The 7,161-nt window shown below is 36.1% G+C and overlaps 1 pseudogene; it reads left to right on the forward strand.

Annotated features, from left to right (window-relative positions):
• Positions 1 to 6,404: 6,404 nt before the first annotated feature.
• On the forward strand, positions 6,405 to 6,502 carry LOC125113671 (uncharacterized; annotated as a pseudogene).
• The last annotated feature ends 659 nt before the right edge of the window (positions 6,503 to 7,161 follow it).

Here is a 7,161-nt window from a genome sequence, read left to right on the forward strand (position 1 = left end):
CAAATAAGACAAAAAAAAAAAAGAAAATTTCTATGGAAGGATATAAAATAACTCTATTTCTTATAATGAATAGATTTCATTTGCTAAGATATATATGATCTAAATTACATGCACATATTTCAATAATAATCCTACCTTCTGATTTAAAAGAAATACGTAACTACTACAGCAACTGTTACACATGCGTCTTTTCAAGATTCATATTTATGGATTTTAACAAATTAAAATTGTGTTAGAAGATACATAATCAATCACGGAAATAATTTTCTCAGTGATGTGGCTTATTAACAATTGAAGGTATAGATTCAAGAGAAGCTATTAAGATACATTAAGTTCCATTTCTTTAAATTTATTGCAAAATTCTCCTTTACATATGACATTATATTAAATTCAAGCTTCAGGATTTGAAGTCTTGCTGATCGCAAGTTGGTGAGGAAGGACCAGGATGCTGCCCCATATCAGCTTGATGTTACAAAAAGAGAAATGTAAGTTAAGAGGCTGAGAAATTATGTCCTATTGAGTATAAAGCACATTGTTCATTGGGAATAGAATTGTCTAGGCATTTTCATGCAAACAACTGAAATGATGAAAGATGATCCCAGAAAAACTTCAGTAAGTCAACAATATTAATGGAAATCTAGAACAGCAGCAGATATTTAAGTTTTGGGGCTACATTTAGGAGATGTCAGTCAATAGGATAGGGATGGAATTTTGGAGAAAGGGAAAGAACCTTTGTAGAATAGCAGTCTGGTATAACCAGAAACCAAGAAAAGGACCATAATCTTAGGGGTATAATAAACATTAGTTCTCTTCACCATTTCCCACCCCAAAGTAGAGACTGGGCTATCAGGCAGATTCACAAAAGTGGTTTTTGAAATAATAAAAGAAAAAAGAAAAAAAGAAATTTCCAAGTAATTAATCTGAGACACATAGAGGGAAGGAAGTTCCATGTAAGACACTGATCCTGGATTTCAGCACACAACAGCAGAACGGAGTATTTTACTGTGCTGTCCTGCAGGAGCTGGTGGACAGCATAGCCTGCCTCCCAGGAAGTTCTCCAGCAGCCCCTTTAATCTATGGGAATCTATGCCCTTGAGCCAAGGATCACAATACAAGTTTCCCCTACTCCCTGATCTCTATCTCTTTTTATTGATGCTTCTGTGAGGGAAGAGATAGTGGCAAAGTAGCAAACAACCTTTGGAGAAAAACACCACCTGTGGCTTTCTTTTTGGTCCCTAAGAAGTCCTGGAGAGGGGTGGGGGGGGGGGGGGAGGGGGAGGGACTGATTGAAACAAAGAAAATAAGTAAAGCTTCACCAAGAGTCTTAACTTCAAACCAACCACACTAGGTAAGATATCAGACAACTTCCAAGCATTCAGTGAGTGGTAGCTATTTTTCTTGGGTAAATTTGGGAGGATTTTCTCCTCCTACAGCCCGTGTTCAGCCATCCCAATTAGTCTGCTTCTAACCCTCTAACTGTCTCAGAGTGATAAGCCTGACAAGCTTAGATGAGCTTTATCTACATAAGTTCCTGAAAAAACAGAAATTAAACCTGAACCCATTATCAGAAATCATAGTATAGCTGGTACACAGCTCTGATCATTGCAAATGAGGTTTCAACCAGACCCGAAAGCACTTTCGGTCCTTTTGAAGTGTTTTCCAAATCAGAAAATCTTTCTCTTAAAAGCTTCTCTGAAAATTAACATGGATCTTGACCAAGGAGGATTGGTGTCTTCCGAAGGATGTGTTATTCTCCTTAAGTTATGCTGAGTAGCCGAGTATAGGCTGTACCCCTTTAACATGTCTCTGTATTAAAATTAAACTTAAAGTCATTAAACATTGATTTTTAACAAAAGCTTGCGTGTGAAAAGTATGGACCAATTAAAGCATGTACAAAAGGACATATTACTTTGGGGAATAATAACGATGTGATTTCCTGATAAAGAGCTATTTTCAAGAAAGAAAAGTCATTTTGACATATTAGAAATAACTTGAAATCTAAGTTTCTCTTATTGACACCCTCTTAACTCCCAGTGATGTTACATGAACATATGTGTAATTTTGTGCAGTTAATCAAATGATTTGGTTAGTATAAAAAGTTTCTTAGGGAAGTCATTATTGAAGGATTATTTTTCATTATAAAATATCTCTTTTTTTTTGTCTTTTTGCCTTTTTCTGGGGCTGATCCTGTGGCATATGGAGGTTCCCAGGCTAGGGGTCAAATCAGAGCTGTAGCCACTGGCCTACGCCAGAGCCACAGCAACGCGGGATCTGAGCCGCGTCTGCAACCTGCACCACAGCTCACTGCAACGCCGGATCGTTAACCCACTGAGCAAGGGCAGGGATTGAACCCGCAACCTCATGGTTCCTAGTCGGATTCATTAACCACTGTGCCATGATGGGAACTCCTAAAATGTCTCTTTTTAAAAAAGAAAGAAACCTTATGGAAAAAATCAACCACAGCTACTATCCCAGTAAACAATTTTTAAACCTTGAGGAATCTCTCTAGGGTTTTAAATGTACTCCATTTCTTTTTTAAACCAAGTTATAATCACAAAACACATAAAAAATTTCATGTCTTCCTTAATGTACCAGGCACTATTTTAATAATTTTACACATAGTAACACATTTAAATCTCATAACACAGTGTTATATGCATTACTATCATTTTGCAGATGAAAGCAATGAGGCACTGATTGATCAAGTAACTTGCCTAAGGTCTTTGAAGAAAGTGATTGTGTTAGAATATAAACCTCAGCCGTCTTCAAATTTCTGTTCCAGGATATGAGCATTTTGAGTGGTTGTGCAAAATTCCACTGAATGATACCACTCTCCTTATTGTTACATATTTAGATTCCTTGGCAACTTTGCCTAATACTTGGAAACATGACCAAAGCTTAGATTTCTAAGAGTAGAATTACTTAATCAAAAGATGTATTTTCTTTTGATATTCAGAATTTAAAAAATTTTAAGCAATAAAATCTATTGATCTTTTCTGTTATGATTACTTCGGTTGTTTCCAAGCTTTTGGAGAATAAACCAATATAATTTGTATGTTGTAGATAGTACAGGACTTTCAAAAGCATAAGAACAAATCTTACACTGTATCCTATGTTAATAAATCCATCATTTCATGAATGCTTATGTAATCATGAATGCAACATTCTCTATACGGAAGGATCCTCAAAGAGACTTCTGATCCTATTCTATGTATACATTACACAGACAATGTACAGAAGTGATCTTGAAACTTCTTGACTCCTGAGATAACTACAAAGTCTCCTTTGTCAATATACGTATCGACCTGTTCTGAATGTGACACTATTCTCAATGCTCATTGGCATTTGGAGATTAAGCATAGCTCTGACACTTGAAGGAGATATGTCAATGGTAAAAATTCATGAAAACCCTTTTGTTTTCATTAGAATTCTTTGGTTGTATGCAACAGAAAGAAAATCAAAAAGGGCTTTATGGAAAAGGATATTAGGCAACTAATATGCACTCAAAGAATAGGCTTAACAACTAAAACTGACTATTGAAAGGAATTACATGCAGCTTTTAGGGATCTCAGTCAGGAATTCATGGATAGTTTCCTTTGCAAACTGGTAATGGAATAAATTTCATCATTTGTAACTTCATTAGAAATTCAGATTCCTGGGGAAGAGCTTGATTGGCTTATTCCTTAATTAAGACTGGGAAAGGAGGGTGGGTGACACTGGATTTGACAGTCCCAGTGATACCACAAGGATTTGTAGAAAGCTGAGCAAGCAATAGCAACAGATGCCAAATTCAATTTTCATCTTAATGTGGTAACAGAAGCTTAGAAGTCAATAACTTCTTAAATATCCAGGAAGCATCTTCATGTTGGCAAGTGCATGCCATGAAATGTCTTAATCAGTAGGCTGTAACAATGTATTAACTTTACAAAGACAGTACTTTGATTTGTTGCCGATTTTCAAATGTAACCAAACATAAGCTAAATCACATTGTTGCTATAACTCTGAGTTCTAAAGTGGAAGCCCAAAACACAAAAATCAAAGATGGCTTGGCAGTTAATGAGAGAGACAAAAACCTAGCTCTCAAAAACCCAGGGCATGGCCAGGATCAAATACTGGGAAGCAGAATTACAAACATCACATATATGTGGAATGCATGAAAGACGCCAACTACAATGGTAGTAAAACTAAGGTCAAAGCTGGTGAGAAATGAAGAGGGTACAGAAAATAGAAGTGACTGTAATATGAAAAAAAAATTATTCTGCAAGTGGTTCTTAATAGTAGGGCTTATTTTGGAAGGCTCAGTCCCAGGAAGCAAAATGAGCACATGCTTATAGGGGAAAGAAAAAAAAAAAATCCAAGGATAAATCATTAGAAAAATCATACATTTTTTCTTTCTTTAAACGTGTGTTAGTGATCTTCAGTACTATTTTATTGGTTTAGAATTGTCTTTATTTGAAATTCCACTTAGAAGTAGACATCTGAGTTTTTTCAATGTTTAGGTCTCTAAATGTCTTCCTCTGGTCCTATTCAGTAACTTTTCCAGGAGTATACTGTCAAAGTTACACCCTTTTAAGAAAACTACCCCACTTAACTTCCATTGAGCCCATAAATCAGTAAACAATTGTAGTCAACAGATAATCTGTTAAAGGCTTGCAATGAGCTAGGCTTTGCAAAAATGAAAGTGAGAAATTCAAAAATACAGTTAAAATTCTGGGAGATGTTTGTTTTTGCTGATAGTACTTGGAATGTTGAATGTGTATTATAATTTGATGGGTCTTAGCCTGTCTCCCTCCTGGGTGATACAAATGGTGAAAAAAAAAAATGCCTGGATAACATATTTTTAAAGCTAGGTTAATTATTGAAGAAAGGACAAAATTATAAGGCATTATTAGGGCCAAAATTAGTGAAAGCAGGAATCCAAATAGACAGAGCCTTCACTCCTGTCCCCACCCACCCCAAACACCATCATTTATATTCATCATTCATGTCCTTTTTCCTTAAGGGTGTTCATCTAAGCAGAAACTTGAACTATGATTTTCACAGACTCTTGCATGTGGGGGGCACAAACAAAAGCCCAAGACTCTCCCAAACTGATGATCTAATGGGGACCTTCATCTGACAAACTTGGGACCCCATGAACTTTACTCTCAGGAAGGAAGTTAAACCCAAAATAACCTTCTCTTCCCAAAAAGACATAAAGGAAAGTTACCTTGCAGCCGAGCAGAGTAGGGAGTGAAGAGAGAGGGAGAATCCATTCCTCAGAAGTTATAGTAACAAGCTAGCTCTCAAAGGGTTTTGAAGCTTCAAGCTACCCACCCACACACACCTCTAGATGACCCCAAAAGTCTCAAGCTGTGAATTTTGCTGAAATGAACCCAGTTGGTAGTGCTCATGGTTGCTTCAGAAAAGAAAAAACAATCTTCAATGGAGGAAAAAATTTTTATTCACAGTTTCAAAGAACCCTCACAATTGTTTCCCAAGAAAAAGAGCTTCCTATAAAAAATAGTGTAAAACAGAAAGCATAACACTGAAATTGAGATTCAACGGGGAGAAAAATAGAAAATAGAATGAGTCCTACAAGGACTTTATACACTATAATAATTATTTGTATTATACTTGAACAACAAAGGATTAAAATATCTAAAGGAAACTGTAAACTTAAAAAAAAATCCTGAACTAACAGATTTCAAAAAGAAACATACAGAAGAACTTCTAGAAACAAAGAATACAGTTGAAACTAAAAATTCAGTGGTTAACATTAACAAATTAGACATAGGAAAGAAATTTGGTAGAATGGAAGATAAGTTAATTTTTTTTCCAGAATGTAGGAAGGAGGGGGGGAAAAAAGAGGAGAGTATGAAAAATCAGTTAAAAGACATGAATGATCAAGTTAAAGGGTTTACCATATATCTGGTTAGATTTCCATCAGGAAAAGAGAGAATAGGACATAGCTAATGAAGAGATAATGAAATGGAACTTTCCATAAGTGATGAAGACTCAAAAAGTTCAACAAATCCCAGAATGAGGGAAATGAAATAAACACCCAGGTACACCACAGAGATACTGCATAATACCAAAAACAAAAATATATCTTTTTTTTTTTTTGCTTTTTTCTAGGGCTGCTCCCACCATATATGGAAGTTCCCAGGCTAGGGGTTGAATCGGAGCTGTAGCCACTGGCCTACGCCAGAGCCACAGCAACGCAGGATCCGAGCCGCGTCTGCGACCTACACCACAGCCCACGGCAATGCCAAATCCTTTAACCCACTGAGCAAGGGCAGGGATCGAACCTGTAACCTCATGGTTCCTAGTCGGATTCGTTAACCACTGAGCCACGATGGGAACTCCAAAAATATATCTTAAAAGATAAAAAATACGGACTTTTGTGCTCGCTTGGGCAGCACATATACATATAAAAAAAAAAATTGGAACGATACAGAGAAGATTAGCATGGCCCCTGCGCAAGGATGACATGCAAATTCGTGAAGCGTTCCATATTTAAAAATATATATATATATACGGACTTTTAAAGCAGAAATTTCTCAATATCTTCAAATCAGAGGACTAAAATAATATTGCCAATAGGCTAAAAGAGAATAAATGCCAAAGTAGAAATCCATTCCAAGTGAAATTGTCTTTGGAACATGATGACAAAATAAAGGTATTTTCAGACAAATCTAAATGGGAACATACACCACTCTAAAACCCTCACTAAAGAAAATTCTAAAACATGTTTTTGAGTGAAAATGAATCACAAATGGAAGTTGTGAAATGTAAAAAGCAGCAGAGAGCAATAGCTTGGTTGAAAAAAAAAGAACATATAAACATTAAGGGCTTATAAATGATATTTACCAATTATCAGGCAATGTTTGAAATAATTTTCATATATATTCACCTATGTCACCCTCACAACCCTATGAGGTAGATATGACTATTTATATCATCTTCATTTTACACAAGGGCCACTGTTGAGGTTACGTAACTTGTCCAAAGCCACATAGCTGATAACTGGTGAAATCTGGATTTGAACCTTGAAAATCTGGATAAGCTGGTTTTACTCACAACCCTCTAACCCAAAATCAGTGGGACTTTTCCTCACACTGATTGATTTCCAACTCTCTGTACACCAATTGCGCAGCTTACATTTTAATCTACTTCTGA

Source organism: Phacochoerus africanus, chromosome 13 (genome assembly GCF_016906955.1).
Source record: "Phacochoerus africanus isolate WHEZ1 chromosome 13, ROS_Pafr_v1, whole genome shotgun sequence".
Classification (NCBI taxonomy): domain Eukaryota; kingdom Metazoa; phylum Chordata; class Mammalia; order Artiodactyla; family Suidae; genus Phacochoerus; species Phacochoerus africanus.